The sequence below is a fragment of the Rutidosis leptorrhynchoides genome, chromosome 6 (assembly GCF_046630445.1).
Source record: "Rutidosis leptorrhynchoides isolate AG116_Rl617_1_P2 chromosome 6, CSIRO_AGI_Rlap_v1, whole genome shotgun sequence".
In the NCBI taxonomy this organism is placed as follows: domain Eukaryota; kingdom Viridiplantae; phylum Streptophyta; class Magnoliopsida; order Asterales; family Asteraceae; genus Rutidosis; species Rutidosis leptorrhynchoides.
In genome coordinates, this window is record NC_092338.1 from 398,767,529 (window position 1) to 398,780,316 (window position 12,788).

The 12,788-nt window shown below is 37.2% G+C and overlaps 2 pseudogenes; both read right to left on the bottom strand.

Annotated features, from left to right (window-relative positions):
* Nucleotides 1-293: 293 nt before the first annotated feature.
* LOC139855036 (ruBisCO large subunit-binding protein subunit alpha, chloroplastic-like) lies at nt 294-2,267 on the bottom strand (annotated as a pseudogene).
* Nucleotides 2,268-2,997: 730 nt separating this feature from the next.
* Nucleotides 2,998-12,788, bottom strand: part of LOC139855037 (uncharacterized) — a 34,016-nt pseudogene continuing 24,225 nt past the window's right edge.

Below are 12,788 nucleotides of genomic sequence, written 5' to 3' on the forward strand. Positions count from 1 at the left end.
AAAGATGTATGTCTGAAATATGTATTGTCCACTAACTGTTATTCTGCTCGACTAAAACCCAAACTACATCTCTATCAAATTACGGGTTTAGCACACCATAAACCATCAAACATAATCTAGACATAATTGTTGTATTAAGTGCAATTGCGTAAAAAAAATGAATGTGCCTCAAACCGGATGATAACATATATAGATCCATGAACAGCCTTAGATTCGTTACAACAACAGATCCTATCAGTCTCTCAGACTATACCATCAACTAAAACCGTAATATAATTCTATTCTCTTACTGATTATACAGTGAGGCCCTGTGGTGCACCAGCCACAGGTGCCTTAGGCTTAGCTTTCTCGACCACAATAGCCTGAGTGGTCAGGACCATTCCAGCAACCGAAGCCGAATTCTGCAGGGCACATCTTGTCACCTTTGTAGGGTAAATCACCCCAGCCTGTAGCAAATTCTGAAACTTATCATTCATTGCGTTGCATCTCATTTCTCATTAGCTCGCCTTTACCTTTTCTACAACTACCTCACCTTCAACTCCAGCATTTTGCACTATCAACGATGCCGGTGCCACCAGTGCCTGCAAGAATTCAAAGTTAGAAACAAACTATCAAAGTAAGTACAGTACCGCTTAATGTTATACCTTTTGTATGATGTCAGCACCTAGTCGTTCATGTGCATCATCAAGCTTATCCTAGATGGCAGGAACAAAAGTCAAAAGATGGACTAACGCAGCACCTCCTCCAGGTACAATTCCTTCCTCGATAGCAACAAACTTTGCATTTTTAGCATCCTCGATACGAAGCTTACGGTCCTCCAACTCGGTTTCGGTTGCGGCACTGACTTTAATAACAACAACACCCCAGACAACTTGGTGATTCGTTCTGAAAGTTTCTCAGTGCGTTTTTGACAACTCCTTTTTGATATGGTTAATCCTAGACAGTATCTCATCCTTCGATGCAGTATCAGTGATGATTGTTGTCGAGTCCTTGCTGATTGTAATCTTCCTGGCTGTACCAAGCTGTTTGACTGACGTGTTTTCAATTAACAAACCCAAGTCACTGGCTTGGTACTCAGCACCTATTACAAACCATAACAGATCCATAATCAAAAACACATTTACTGAAAGATCAGACACAAACATATAATAATAAATAAGCAATAATCATTTACCCATCACGATGGCAATATCTTGAAGAAGGGCTTTCCGTCTCTCATCAAAACCAGTGCTTTAATTTATTGGCAGCAACGTTAATCAAGGACACCACACGACTTGTAAACGATAAGAATAGTCAAAGCTTCTCCGCTAACATCTTCAGCGATAATTAGCAGTGGTGCTCTCAACTGAGTAGTTTTTTCGAGCAACGGGATTATGTCCTTAATAGAAGATATCTTTTGGTAAGTGACCAACACTCTTGCATTCTCAAATTCAACTAATAGTTTCTTAGAGTTCATAACAAATTGTGGGGAAATATATCCTCTACCAATCTGCAACACAAAATTTTAAGCATCACTCCATTAATTTGAAACATCATAATGATAAGTTGATAAATAATAAAGAACAAAAAAACATACCTCCATTCCTTCTTCAACATCAACAGTTGTCTCAAAAAATGATGACGATTCAATTGATAATACACCATCAGATCCAACCTTATCGATAGCATCAGCAGAGTATGAATTTGACGATTTTGAAGGAAAAAAAAGAAGAATTATTTTTTTTAATAAAATCAATAGCTCTTAAGGTTATCAATTACTGAGTATCAATTTCGTCCGAAATAAGAATATGTCTGTCTAAAATCATGCCATTACAACTTTAAATTTTATATCTATATCTAATTCGGATCAAATAATAGCAAAGAATTCAAATATATAATTTATTTGAATATAGCTACAATTGAATTAAAAAATAAAGATCACATATGCTATCTTTTACAATAGATTTAAAAATGAAGATCAAGTATACCTCAATAACCTATCTGCACGATGACAATTCTTCAATCATGACACATTCTTTCTGACATATAGTAGTGAGACTTATGCCGACCTTCTACAATAGATTGAATCTGTACAAATTCCTTATATGCAAACGTTTAATCGCATGAGAATCATGATCGATTTGAATATAATTGATAATTGTGTTTAGGGTTTCATGAAGTGAAGGATGTATACTGAAAGAACGAATGGGTTTTTTATTAAAGGTGTGGAGGTTAATTGACTGGTAGCTGTTGTAGTATACTAAAAAATATGAGGGTATCTTAGTCATTTTATTGGATGATTAGCTAATCTAATTCTTTTGTTAGCTAATACCCCAAATGAATGGTTGTGATTAAAACTTAGGAATGATCCTATGGTCATAAAGGAGTTAGCTTGTTTGATTAGGAGAGATAATGATTCTCTTTTAATGTTTAAAAGAGATGTGGAATTTCTTGTTTAAAACTGCCGCTGTTATGCTTAACATAATTGGCGTACTTTTTAAAATATTATGCATCTGGTGCTATTATTTTGTGTTCGGGTTAATGTATCTAGTTTTAGATGGTTAAGGCACGTGCCCCATGATTGTTAATTGTTATTATACTTAATCCATGGTGAATAATCCCTTGTATACTTTCAAGTGGTATAAAACTATATTAGTCAATTTAGCTTTCAAACAAACACTTGTAAGCTTTTATATAATACGGAGTAATATATACATGAATTATAGGTGGTGGAGATGAAAACTATTTTTTTTTTGGGTGTTGTTGGGGGGGGGGGGGGTGTAATTCACAAAATATAAAATTAGAAATGAGGGATTGAACGACGACTGATTAATTCAAGATATAAAATTAGAAATGATAAGCAAAATATTGATGAAACCATCTTATAGTTTGGATTATGTGTTTATGACTTGATTCTGCAAGAAATTAGTAAAACAAGTAAAGATATTGTAATATATTGGCCGATAACATTAATTAATAACTTCTTTCCGTACACATACATCGATGTTCAATTCGTTACTAATCAACCACTACCAGTTTCTTGTACTCCTCGCTAGAAAGTGCACTCTCGAGCACACCTTCAGGGTTCATACCCTTTCCTCCGTCTTCCATAAACAACGTCATCAAGTTCTTTGAAAACCCGCTAACAAGCGCCACCCCACTCTATTTCCCAAAAACCGGAGTCGCTCTTGAATTCCTTAGATTCTAAAACACTATCTCCGGCACCGAGTCTCCGTACCTATTTTCTTTAAACTTTCTCTTGATCGCTTCATAATCCGTCTCCCATGGATTCTCTGAAGCTTGATCGAATTCCATATCACTAAATACAAACACCCTCTTTATCATATCCCTTTTCCTCAAATTTGCCTTCTTAGCCACCTTGAGTATCATATCAAACACCTTTTGGAAATTAGTGTTCGTACCCCATTCCATTTTTCTCACAAACTGAGTCTTTGATTTCAGATCATCTCCTTCCACTGTCTGCAACATCGGGTTTGCACTAAACGTAATCACTTTCCCTTTCCAAGGCTTCTTGCTTAGTTCAGAAACAAGAAGCCCCAAAGCCACACACACTGTAGTGACCTGAACTTTTCCATGTTTATATATATATTAAATGAAATTGTTATTTACATGATTAAGTGTTTCCAACATATTAAGCAATCAAACTTGTTAAGACTTGATTAATTGAAATAGGTTTCATATAGACAATTGACCACCCAAGTTGACCGGTGATTCACGAACGTTAAAACTTGTAAAAACTATATGATGACATATATATGGTTATATATTTAGTTAACATGATATTATGATAAGTAAACATATCATTAAGTATATTAATAATGAACTACATATGTAAAAACAAGACTACTAACTTAATGATTTTGAAACGAGACATATATGTAACGATTATCGTTGTAACGACATTTAATGTATATATATCATATTAAGAGATATTCGTACATCATAATATCATGATAATATAATAATTTAAAATCTAATTTGATATTATAAACATTGGGTGAAAAACATTTAACAAGATCGTTAACCTAAAGGTTTCAAAACAACACTTACATGTAATGACTAACGATGACTTAACGACTCAGTTAAAATGTATATACATGTAGTGTTTTAATATGTATTCATACACTTTTGAAAGACTTCAAGACACTTATCAAAATACTTCTACTTAACAAAAATTCTTACAATTACATCCTCATTCAGTTTCATCAACAATTCTACTCGTATGCACCCGTATTCGTACTCGTACAATACACAGCTTTTAGATGTATATACTATTGGTATATACACTCCAATGATCAGCTCTTAGCAGCCCATGTGAGTCACCTAACACATGTGGGAACCATCATTTGGCAACTAGCATGAAATATCTCATAAAATTACAAAAATATAAGTAATCATTCATGACTTATTTACATGAAAACAAAATTACATATCCTTTATATCTAATCCATATACCAACGACCAAAAACACCTACAAACACTTTCATTCTTCAATTTTCTTCATCTAATTGATCTCTCTCAAGTTCTATCTTCAAGTTCTAAGTGTTCTTCATAAATTCTACAAGTTCTAGTTTCATAAAATCAAGAATACTTCCAAGTTTGCTAGCTTACTTCAAATCTTGTAGAGTGATCATCCAACCTCAAGAAATCTTTCTTATTTACAGTAATATATCTTTCTAATACAAGTTAATACTCATATTCAAACTTTGATTCAATTTCTATAACTATAACAATCTTATTTCGAGTGAAAATCTTACTTGAACTGTTTTCGTGTCATGATTCTGCTTCAAGAACTTTCAATCCATTCAAGGATCCTTTTGTAGCGACCCGACAAAATCTTCATTTGACGGCGCCGACTACTTAGGTCCCGTTACGTGGTCATAAGTCTTTAAAATAACGTTTGACCAAAATATGTCGCATTCATTGCAAAAGTAAAGATTGTTCCCTAGTTTACAAGAATTGTTCATCTAAAAGTTACGTTACAAAGTTATAAGTACAAATGAAACCTATGCGACACAATTTAAAAGTAGCCAAAAGATGCTCCATGTATGCATAAATACTCGACATCCAAAGCAAGTATCAAAATAATGAGCGGAAGCATGTAACACATATCGTTCAAAGACCTGAGAAAAACATAGAAATCTATCAACGAAAACGTTGGTGAAATCATAGGTTTAAGTAAGTAAGTGAGTAAATAAGTAGATTGAACCACAAGATTTGCAACATCGAAATAATAGTTAACCATTCCAAAATTTGTTTCGCGAGCACCCAATTATCAATGCTTAACATTTCTCCCATTGAACCCCATCACCTTAGTGTTAGAACATACACTGATTCTCGAAAATATATTTCATTCGTAGACGATAGCGAACCGTCTGAATGAGGGTTTGTCAAACCCATATGGATCCACATAACATAAGTTCACGCTTACACCCGGCAAGTGTAACTAATGATAATTGAATTGAGGATTTTGTTCTAAACTCGTATGTAGAATGTTTGTTTTCCTGTACTTGTGTTCACTTAGTAAAAAGAAACGTTTATGTTTTCTCATCCCAAATGTAAATTCAAAAGAGTAAAAGTGGGACTATGATCTCACCTTGAGTGCACGAGTAATAAAGTACTTCAACAAGTAAACGTGTGCAAAGAACAATGCTAGTCTTGACCTAAACAAGTAAGTTGTATCAATAATGGTAAACGCGATTGGTCAAGGATGTTCAATTAGTCCTATGGCTCGTTACGACTCGATTAAGTAGCATGTAAATCAAATTGTCAAGTTTCATGCAAGATACAAGTATAGAAGCAAGTTAGAGAGATTGCATAAGTATTCGGTTAAGTTTGGCTATAGGTCAAACTTGGTCGGGTCAAAGTCAACGAAAAAGTCAACACGTTCGGGTCGGGTCCCGAACTATTTTTCTGAGGTTTTTAATCATATATAAGCATCTTAGTCAAGTTTCATGTTAATCGGAGGTGCGTAGCATAGTTAGAATTTATCAAAAAACGACCAAATTGGATAGCATCTGATAGGCCATCTGGACGGCGTCCAAAAGACTGGATGGCGTCCAAGTCTGAAGGGCTGGACGGCGTCCAAGAATCTGGATGGCGTCCAGATCTGTATCCAGGCCCTGTTTTGCTGCAACAAAGAAATGCACGAACCAAAACTCAAACAATCCCAATTTATGACCCGCAAACAATCAAAACATGTATCCTATATCATCGGGAAGGTATTTTGACAAAGGATACAACTAACCACATATCATCAATCGAGTTTATTATTTACAATAACCGAATTCTCGTCAAGTGATCATTTAGAGTTCGTTTTCCAAGTTTCAAGTTCACAACTTCATTTCATGATTCGGTAGTCCAATCTACACATACGATATGCCGTTTCGAAGGTAATTAAACGTACATTGCAACTAAACACTTACTAACAACATTGACAAGCATTCAATGCATCAAAAGTTCATTTTAAGGTTCATCAAACCCTAATTAAGAATCACAAAATCAATAAACATGTTAACGCAAGGTTTTCATATCATCCAACATACCAAAACGAAACTAACGATGCTAGTAACACTTTTAACACAATGGGTTTAACATCTAACAACATTTAATCAATCAAAATCAAAGATTAAACTAACCCATTTCAAGTGTTCATGCTAGTTACACCAAATAACAAGATCGAGCATACAATTTACATACACGACATCACAATGAGCCATAGACACTAACTAACACCATTTCAAGTCAAAAACACGAATTTAGAGAAATCTAGAGTTTTAGAAATGTTACCCAAACGAGATAAAGTTGGTACCAAAATGAAGAGGATGAAGAGAGGATCACGAATATGTAATTTATTTTGTTGTAAGCCTCCTAGATCGAATTTAGATGATGATTGAATGAATTTGGTAAATGTGTGTGTGTTCTTGCTAGAGAGAAAGAGAGAGAGAGATGGAGATGATTGAATGGTGGTGATTGGGGTGGACTAGTTGACCTAGTCAACTAGTTTGCCCCGTGTCAATTTTAGTCCCTCGAGTTTAAAAGCGGGTACGTGATTTAATCGAACGAATATCTTAAATAAGCGAGAGTAAACGGAGGTTGTTATAATTCAATAACGAAAAATATTAAGAACGTTAGCTAACGAAGGATACGAATCTATATACGGAAGATATTATTAAAATAAAAAGACGGGCGTTAAAATAATTTAACGGAAAAATGCGGGATGTTACATTACCCACACCTTAAAAGAAATTTCGTCCCGAAATTTAGTTGAAAGTAATAGTCGATGTCTCTTCCTTGAGACCTTGCATTGTCAATGCTATGAATAAGTGAAAATACGTCTTTGGGCATTCCCACGAATTTGGACAGTCGGGGTTTTATGTTGTATTAAGGCTTGGTTTTACGATCCACAATTTCAACCAGTCTTTCTACGAAGAGGAGTTGTCATCAATAGTAAGTTTATCTAGAAGGATAGCACGTTCCTGTTCCGCAGGACACGTATCTAAGTTTGTTACATGGAACGTAAGGTAAACGGAAACTTAATTGAGTCGGAAGTTCTAAACGGTAGGAAGCGGTTCCAATACGCCCCAAGATTTCAAAAGGATCAATATTGCGGATATAAATTTCCTCGATTTCCCGAAACGGATTACACCTTTCCAAGGTGTGGTTTTCAATATTACACGGTTACTGACTTTAAATTTGAGAGATTTTCATCTAACATTGGTATAACTCCTTTGGCGACCACGGGCCGTCTTGAGCCCTTCTCGGACTTGAACTATCTCAAAGGTTATTTCTTGAATGATTTCAGATCTGATGATTTGCTTGTCACCTACTTCGGTCCAACGAATAGGAGAACAACATTTGTGGTTATATAAAGTTTCGAAAAGTGCGCGTTAACACGCGAGTGGTAACTACTGTTGTAAGAGGGATCAACTAAAGGTGACAATACAAGTTTGTAACATGTCTTTCAAAGATGTAAATTGTTCGTTTGCTTAGCTCGTCTGTTTGTGGAAGATATGCAGTACTCACGTCTAAACGTGTTCCGAAGGCTTCTTGTAAACAAGATGTGTAACGAGTATTTTCGATCTGGGATAATTGACAATGATACACCGTGTTGGAATATAATTTCTTAAGATATGCTTGGACAAGTTAGTTAGGGTTCGAAAGCGTTTGTTGGAACAGGTTTCATGTCGGCTACTGAAAAATGTTCGTAAGGGCTAGTCACCCTCGTGGCGAATACTAGTAACACGTGAAGAGTCTCTCTCTCCATTGAGAAATTATATAAAAAGGTTTCCATATACGGAAGTACGAGCTAGAAGATAGGAGTGAAATGAGAACTTAGAATAGGATGAGTTCACATTTTGAGGTAGCCATATCGCGCATCTAGTGGCCAAATGTTGAGACTTGGTGGGAAACGAGATAGTACACGTAGTTGTATAGCTCGGGGTTGAGTAGTAGTTGGCCGTATAACAGAAGCACAAGGACGTCAAGTCAAAGAAGAAAGGGGTATCCTTGGATTGTGTGTTATCTTTGGTCCCAGTAATATCAGACGGTAATAGTGAAATAGCAGAGCTATGTATCGTGGTACGCGATGACGAGAAGATTGATCGGATCCATAAATAAGTATTCAAATTCTCCGTGTAAAATAACGAATTTCAGCTTCCTTGATTTCGAGTCGAGAGGGGTTGCCTTTCAGGCGTTCATGTAGAAGTATTTCTATATTTGAGTTCCATTTTGTGCCACACGAATTTATCTAGTAAGGTTGGTGTGAAAAATCACGTTCAAAGTCCGGACACGGAAAATGTTTAATTCTTTCCCTTAGTACGTTAACGAGGTTAAAGGACGAGCGATACGGGAAAAATCAGAAATTAATCTTTGGTAATAATCGCGAGATCCAAAATTTTACGAATACAAGTCGGAGTCGTGAGGGTTTCTCCAAAATTAATTAAGATCTACTGTAATACCTTGACCACTAACAACATGGTTTAGAATTTGGACTTCGTTTAACCAAAATTCTCACTTGGAGAATTCGGCATAGAGTTGCTCTTTTCTCAAGAGTTCGAGCGTAAGACGGAGACGTTGTTCGTTTTTCCTTTCCGCTTGAATAGCTTAAAACATCAATTATAAGTACGGTAACGGATTTGTCTAGATAAGTTTGCATACGCGGTTCCGGAGGTCTATGAATACGGGCGGAGCCTTAGATAAACTGAGCGGCACTAAAAGAAATTTATAACTATCGTAGCGAGTTCGGAAAGCAGTTTAGGAGACATCTTCTCCCTTAACCCTCAATTGATGATAACCAGAATGAAGGTCGATTTTGGAATATACGTGAGATTCTTGTAAAGGTTCAAGAGGTTGTTGATACGGGGAAGAGGATATCGGTTCTTAAACGGAAAATATTTAGTTCACTATAATCACATATATGTGTGGAAAACATTCCCTTCCTAACGTATAGGTTTTGGGCTCCCTAGTTCTATAGATGTCAAATCAAAGTTCAAATTACCTACCCAATAAGTTTGACGTACACTCTCCGATAAATTTGTCGGTACGCAATAGTTTTCCGTTGGTCACCTGAATGGCCTAAGTAATATCTAGGGGGGGGGGGGGTGGTGGAGTGCAAATAGTGGGCTCCAAAGCCTTGGATACAAAACATTTATCAACATCCGAATCGAATAAACATGAAGTATAGGAGTTGTTAAGAAGAAACGCACCCGTGACTAGTTCATGTCGTCTCGGGCATCCTCGGTGTTAATGTTAGAAGTTCGGCCGCGTGTGTTGGGGTTGGCTTTCTTCGTTGGACACGCATTCCTAAAATGACCCGGTTGGCAACATTCGAAACAAACACCCGTTTTTGGTACATTGGGCCCCTTTTGACTGACGGGGGCGGTACTTCCACAATATTTGGCAATATGACCACTTCCCTGGCACCGGTGGCAAATTAGCTTGCCACATTCACCAAAGTGATGCTTGTGGCATTTGTTGCAAAAAGGTCGAGTTCCAGCATAACTTTTCTTGCCGACGGAGGTGAAAGGTTCCTTGGCAAAGTTGTTGCTGGATTGAGAGGCTTCCCATTTTCTTTTGTTGTTACCCGGTTGGTCCTCGGCCGTTGGTGCCGGTGCTTCAATTTCATCCACCGTTTCTATAGATTGGTGAGCCATCGTTAAAGCCTCTTGTAGGTTGGCGGGTTTGGATGACATTACCCTGTGTTGAATGCTCTTCGGAAGGCCATCCATGTAAAGTTCAACTCTTAGGGACTCGAGAGTCATGAGGTTTGGACACATTAAGACTAGTTCAGCAAACCGTTGATTATAAGCTTCGATGTCATTCCGGACCGTTTGTAAATTTCTTAGCCCCTGTTCGAGCCTTCGAGTCTCGTCACGCGGAAAGTATTCGGTGATCATTCTTTCTCTTAATTCGGTCCAAGAGAGTGTGTGGGCTTCATCGATACCCACTGATTGTACATACGTGTTCCACCATGAGAGAGCAATACCGGTGAGAGTGAGGGTGGAAAACTTGACCTTATCTTGGTCCCGACAATCGCTTATGTTAAAAACGGCTTCCGTTTGTTCAAACCATCTGGTGAGAGCAACCGGTCCCTCGGTTCCATCGAAAGTGGGAGGTTTGCACCCCATGAAGTTCTTGTAGGAGCACCCCTCATTTGAATTACCAGCTTCATGATTATTGTTGTTGGAAAAGTAATCGGCCACGGCCGCACCCACGGCGGTGGTTATCATTCGTTGAAGAGCTTGTTCGAGAGTTTTGGAAGGAGTATTGGGTTGACCTTGGTGAGCCATTGTTCCTTCATGACACAAGAATACCGTTGTTTAGTATTATCAATAATACTAATCGTGATATGGAAATCAAGATAAAGAGGAAATTTTCCTTGACTCGCCTTAAATTCTTTATGTCATAATGTCGGAATGTTCATATGAGTCACCGTAATATAATCCCGGAAATTATATTACCCTGATTCATATGTGCATTCGACATCATTTCATATAGTTAAGGTGGTGTGTCAATCAAATCAACCACGTGAGATTAAGGTAGAATAAGAGTTAGATGTGAATAGAAGAGATCGAGTATAAATGCACAAGTAGTCAAGTAATTCCTACTCCAAGTCTATATGCCGGTTGTAGTCTAGACTCGCTAATGTACCCTATGACTCGGGGTTGACACCAATGAACTCTAAATCCCTACAACCAACGCTCTGATACCAATTGTAGCGACCCGACAAAATCGTCATTTGACGGCGCCGACTACTTAGGTCCCGTTACGTGGTCATAAGTCTTTAAAATAACGTTTGACCAAAATATGTCGCATTCATTGCAAAAGTAAAGATTGTTCCCTAGTTTACAAGAATTGTTCATCCAAAAGTTACGTTACAAAGTTATAAGTTCAAATGAAACCTATGCGACACAATTTAAAAGTAGCCAAAAGATGCTCCATGTATGCATAAATACTCGACATCCAAAGCAAGTATCAAAATAATGAGCGGAAGCATGTAACACATATCGTTCAAAGACCTGAGAAAAACATAGAAATCTGTCAACGAAAACGTTGGTGAAATCATAGGTTTAAGTAAGTAAGTGAGTAAATAAGTAGATTGAACCACAAGATTTGTAACATCGAAAAAATAGTTAACCATTCCAAAATTTGTTTCACGAGCACCCAATTATCAATGCTTAACATCTCTCCCATTGAACCCCATCACCTTAGTGTTAGAACATACACTGATTCTCGAAAATATATTTCATTCGTAGACGGTAGCGAACCGTCTGAATGAAGGTTTGTCAAACCTATATGGATCCACATAACATAAGTTCACGCTTACACCCGGCAAGTGTAACTAATGATAATTGAATTGAGGATTTTGTTCTAAACTCGTATGTAGAATGTTTGTTTTCCTGTACTTGTGTTCACTTAGTAAAAAGAAACGTTTATGTTTTCTCATCCCAAATGTAAATTCAAAAGAGTAAAAGTGGGACTATGATCTCACCTTGAGTGCACGAGTAATAAAGTACTTCAACAAGTAAACGTGTGCAAAGAACAATGCTAGTCTTGACCTAAACAAGTAAGTTGTATCAATAATGGTAAACGCGATTGGTCAAGGATGTTCAATTAGTACTATGGCTCGTTACGACTCGATTAAGTAGCATGTGAATCAAATTGTCAAGTTTCATGCAAGATACAAGTATAGAAGCAAGTTAGAGAGATTGCATAAGTATTCGGTTAAGTTTGGCTATAGGTCAAACTTGGTCGGGTCAAAGTCAACGAAAAAGTCAACACATTCGGGTCGGGTCCCGAACTATTTTTCTGAAGTTTTTAATCATATATAAGCATGTTAGTCAAGTTTCATGTTAATCGGAGGTGCGTAGCATAGTTAGAATTTATCGAAAAACGACCAAATTGGACAGCACCTGATAGGCCATCTGGACGGCGTCCAAAATGGCTGGACGGCGTCCAGTATTGAAGTACTGAACGGCATCCAAAAGACTGGACGGCGTCCAAGTCTGAAGGGCTGGACGGTGTCCAAGAATCTGGACGGCGTCCAGATCTGTATCCAGGCCCTGTTTTGCTGCAACAAAGAAATGCACGAACCAAAACTCAAACAATCCCAATTTATGACCCGCAAACAATCAAAACATGTATCCTATATCATCGGGAAGGTATTTTGGCAAAGGATACAACTAACCACATATCATCAATCGAGTTTATCATTTACAATAACCGAATTCTCGTCAAGTGATCATTTAGAGTTCGTTTTCCAAGTTTCAAGTTCTCAACTTCATTTC